Here is a 5,673-nt window from a genome sequence, read left to right as displayed (position 1 = left end):
TTTTTTTTTTTCCTGCGAGTTTAATCAGGGACTAATGTATGTTTAATGCATTGACTATTTGCTAGTTTTACTTTCAAACAATTATTCACAGGAATTAAAATAACTGATTGGACATATATATGATATATTATACAAATACAGAAATTTTTTTACATTGGTTAAATGTTTAATTATCCTTTATATATATATATATATATAAATACATGGCAGGTAAAAGAAGCTATCCTTTTCTCAATCCAGCCGCCACGATAAACATACGGGTTTTATTTGTGTGTGTGTATGTGTGTGTGTGTCATTCATCACTGTCTACTTTCCATGTTCGCATGAACATGGATTGGACAGGCCGTCATAATCCAAGTCATGTCTTGTTCAGATATTGCCCTCCTAGAAAGGCTGTAGGACCTATCTAGGTCAGTCTTGAGGGTTTTTTTTTAATCCCATATTTTCCATTGCTAAACACCCTTTCTACCACCAACCACATTATGGGATGTAGTGAATGTATTATATATCACTTCCTTTCTACACTACATAGCCTCTCTGTTTGTCCAAGGTTAGACAAGACCAAGAGGCTGGATTTACAGCTATTGAATGCTATCCTTCATTACACAGGTGGCATTGCACAGTGGATAGGAAAGAGGATGAGAAGGTGGGTATCTAGCAGAAATATAATGGGTGAGGTAGTGGTAAAGGGTATTGATAGAGGGGGTTGCATATGGAGAGGTGAAATATCATCTCTTACAGAGACAGGGTGTATAGAAGAGAGGGAGATGGAGACACTAATAGATAGTTTAATTAGGAATTTAATTGGTGAGAGAGCTTCTTGTACATACCAGCATCCATCACCACTCCCATTTTATGAACATTTAGCAATATTTGCACCAATGGGAGGGTATTCTACACGTCACGGTCCTTTGTTAACTTCTTAAGAGCAGTCTTCACTTTTTATCCCATGTCTTATCAAATTCCTCTCTTCCACAGATTCCAATCATTTCAAACACTGAACTTATGTATACAGCTCTCATCCTTCATACACAGGCCCTTACCAGTTTAAGTCTCTCTTAAACAATACATCTAATTCATCTTATAACCAATGCTCCTCTCAGATCATTTATACTTCACATTTTGTGCTCACTTCAATTTCTTATCTTTTTTCTTTCCTAGTCCTCTGAACTCATAATTACAAGTTACAAACTATCTTATTTTTTTAGTCTTCATGATTACCAGATAGTGTTAATTATCAAAACCTCTGATTTATAATGAATGACATGAATTGAAAGTAGCCTTATCTTTAAATTAACTGCTTATAAATACTGTATTTTCTGACATGTAAAATGTGCCAGTTTCAGGGAATCTTTCCTAAGCAAATTGTAATTTTCAACATTTACTACACTAAATAATATATCATATAAAATATAACGGGCTTTTAGAGTAAAATGTTGCCGCTTTTAACTGACAACAAACATAAATCATAGGGTCTAACAAGGTCATATATGTGGAATTAGAGTTGCCTTCCAACTCTAATCAGTTTCTTAACTGCTAATTTGTCCCAATTGAATAGAGGGCTTTTCTAGATATGACTTCAATACTTGGCCCCTTTCAGTGTATTTGCTCATTCTTCTAAATTCAAAACACTAGCATTGGTACAAGAGTAAGGTTCGTCCAATGTAGTCTAATTACAGTAGTAAACAAAATATGTAGAGTTCACATCTGTCCTCTAGCAGAAACTCTAACAGGTTGTATACCAGAAGTACATTAGTGATCCAGATCAGCTAATTAAAAGAGAGCATCATTATGATTATATATCCCCTTACTGAGCTAAAAAAATAGAGGTATACATATATCTAACTGCTGTTAAAAGGTTAACTTCATTTAGAGTTGACAATCATACATATTCACTGATTCGATTTTTCACAAAATATCTTCTTTATCAAAATTATATTTGCATTCTCAACTACAACACCATGGAAGTAAGTGAGTGGCATTCCACTCAAAATCTCTACTTCAAACTAAAAACATGACTGTCACGAATATTGCCTCCAAAGGTGACATGTTTCAGACAGTGATCCAATCTGTATACTTGTGAAACAATGCTGTCTGTAATAAATGTGGTATTTTAAATGTCATCCAATATATAGTGAAAATTTTAGTTGCAATATAGAAGAGAGCAAATGGGAATGGTGGGTAATTTTTTCTCCTTCATGATGGTGCAACCAATTTCACTTAGAGAAATCACTTTCATGACACTAGAAACATCGATTAATGACTGTGGTAGATCAACAAACCTAGTGTTGATGATGTTTAGGACTAAAAGTAAGGATTAGAACTGTTATGTCACCTAAAACTAGTTCAGCTTTATTTATAGTACACTTCTGTTAAATAGACACTCCACTAATAGTATCTGAAGCTGGTGAACTTCCTTTCAGCCAAAATACGAAGTCATGGATAAGTGAAAGGGGTCAACTCTCTCTAAACCCACAGAGAGAGAGAGTATTTAATAAGATCTTGAGTTTACCTCACCTCTTTCTAGATTGAGCACACTAACATTTCCAATAAGGAGGGAGAAAGCCTTATTGATGATTTTTCTTTCTTCTGTGTGTACGTGTATTTTATATATATAATCTACACACAAATATACACAATGATCAGAAATTTAAGAAGTTTTAAGGTGGGAGAAATGTTTGCTAAATTATTGAACAGGTAGATCAATGTTTTATTTTATGCTTTTTTATTTAAATGATTGCTTAAATCTTACATTAAGATTTAGGTGACCATAACCATGATTCAATCATTACCTTTCTGCATGCAATTTGTAGCTGTTTTTGTTAGTATAAAACATTAACGTAAAACCACTTTCATGTTTTTGTGCTTGTTTGTTCTTGTCTTCACTGTAGTTTTTTTATTTTGGATATGGCTCAGAAGGATTAATTTTTCTTTCTTTCTTTTTTTTTAAGTTAATCCTAATGTTTCAAATCCACTAACTGTAGTAGTAGTAGTAGTGGTAGTGGTGGTGGTAATTGTAGTGAAAGTAGTTTGTAGTTGTAATGAAGCATTTTTTACTGTAGTTCCACATTTTCATTTCATTTTTATTTTACCAAGTTAAAATACGGGTTTGTAGAATGTTTTCTTTTTACATTTTTTTTATGCTTTAATTCTGCACAATTGCTTTTAGAATTTATGTGAATTAAAGTATATTTGGACAATAAATTTCTTGTTCCCTCCTTTCCACACACAAATACCATATAAATTGGGTTTTTATGGTAGATACAAATTAGAAGGTGGTACCCACGATTTGTTTAAAGAACCTTTAAGACTGGTAATGGAGATTTTAAGAGAGAGGGTGGCTGTGGTAATAGGGAAGTAGCACATGAATATTTTGGAGTGTTCTTAGGTCAGACCTTCTGTGAATGTATGTAACAGTGGACTCTATTAACAGGACCAAAGCATCACGTAGTGATGGATTAGATCTAAAAGCAGATATAGTCTAAGAGGTTTCTGCCTAACCAATTTTTCTAACACAGCTCTGGTTGATCTGAAATTATGATAGAAGACTCTTGCCCAACCAAAGTTCCATGCAGTGCAATCAAATCCAATATTTGGTAATTGTGAGGTCTCTCTTAACCACACAGTCATGTTTGGTTGTTTCTCACAATGTGTCTACATATAAAAGCTTGCAGTTTATCCTATCTGTTAGAACATCTGCTTCAAAAATTTTTTTAAAACAGATGGAAAACCATGACAAAGTTGTTTTATGACTTAATGCTAGTATGTAATTAAGAGATTAAGTTTTTTATTATTATTATTAACCATAAAAATTAATATGCATGGAATGAAAGCATCAGTTCCTCAATGTAAAGGCGTGGAACAATCTTCAACTAAACCACTCAGGGAGACAATTCATGTATATTAAATACTTGCTTTTGTGTGTGCATATATATGGCACCATTTTTTTAAAATTTCTTTTTAATTTATTAATAAAATACTTATGTATGCATACATGAATACATATATATATATATCTGCACATGTACATATATTTATACACACTTGCATGTGTTTATATACATTCATGCATATATATATATATACACACACACACACACACAACTTTTTTTAAACACATTCTCAAATTTATTTCAATCATATTGTATAAAATAAGTTATCAAAATATACTCAGGTACTAAACATAAGCACATTTCCTGGGTAAATTTGTTTCTAAAATTTTAGTAAAAGTGCATCTGGCAGGGTTTGGTGGGGGGAGGGGGGCTTTTAACTTGGGTCCTTGTACTGAGAGAAAAAAGAAGTAAAATGTTAATTAATCCTTAAATTTTATGTACAACCCAAACTGCGTTTGAATGACTGAATATTTGGGTGAAGTGCGGACATTTCAGTACATTTGTTTTTTTTTTTGTTTTTTTCTTTCTCCCAAACTATTTCTAATATGTGGCTTTTCTTATTGTATATAAGTTTTGGTTTCTGTTCCATTCATATGTAATTTTTAAAATTATATTTATATTTCAACTTCTGGAAATTTCCATCATGTTTCTACTACGAAATGAAATGGAACAAATTCCTTTCTGATACTATCAAGCAAAATTAGGAGTTTTATTTATTAATCTTTGTTAAACAATTGTCTCTTTTATATCAGTCTGCCTGGCAATCTGATGCAAAATAAATTGATCACTTTCAATAACCTACAGTAGGTTTTTTTTTTTCCTTTTCTTCCCCCTTATGTGAGATTAGACCAGGCTTGAATCATATTACATTCCCTCCCGACTGCAATCCTGTTCTTTCCTTGTGCATGGATTTCACTTTATTTTCCTTAGGAGATGGGTGCTGTCAGAAGACAGCAATCTGTAAATTTATATTTTAGCTATACTAAGGAATATCTTAAGTATATTAGTTTTTTTTTGTTTTTTTTAATTTTGTTTTTTAATCAGCATTCATGTTTTTAAATGGTAAATGTAGGTGGAATATTATGTTGAATATAACATGTTGTTCACTTTTATGTGTGTGTGATTGTGTTCTTACAACAATATTTATGAACCAGTTTCTTTATCATTTTGAATATTTTCTAGTGTACTCCTTTTTTCACTGTACATATGTATGTGTCTATTCCTGTTACGTTGGCGTATATATATTTATATTGTGGGTTGTATGTGTGTACATTCATAAACATAAGTATATGTAGTGTATGGGTGGGTGGGTGCAAATAAACACAGTGTATGTACAGAGTAAAAGGAAAGCCAAATAATGGTCAAAATTCCAGGAAAAAGAAACAAGAAAAATAGCTGTATTAAAATATTCATTTATTTATTTGTTCATCTTATCACTAATCCAACCATCAGCATTTTGATCAATATAAATGATCTTTCCTCTCAAGTACACATTCATTAATTTGAAATGAAATAAGCAAAAAAAATTATCCAATGATTAAAAGCCACTGAAATTCCTCTGTTATTGGCCACTTGCACATATCTAAAGAAAATCCATGTGGAAACTATATACTTTCTTATCACTCCCCCCCCCCACTTAATTTCTTTGTTTGCTGCTTAAATCCTTTGTGATTATTGCATGATCTCTTTAATAGAATTTTCAAACCATTTATTTTATTTTATTTTTTTGCAGAAATATTTTATAAACTTGTGATTCCCATATTTATTTCCACACTCACAT

Source organism: Octopus bimaculoides, chromosome 16 (genome assembly GCF_001194135.2).
Source record: "Octopus bimaculoides isolate UCB-OBI-ISO-001 chromosome 16, ASM119413v2, whole genome shotgun sequence".
Lineage (NCBI taxonomy): Eukaryota > Metazoa > Mollusca > Cephalopoda > Octopoda > Octopodidae > Octopus > Octopus bimaculoides.
The sequence above is the reverse complement of the archived record's forward strand: the minus strand, read 5'-3'. Positions refer to the sequence as shown.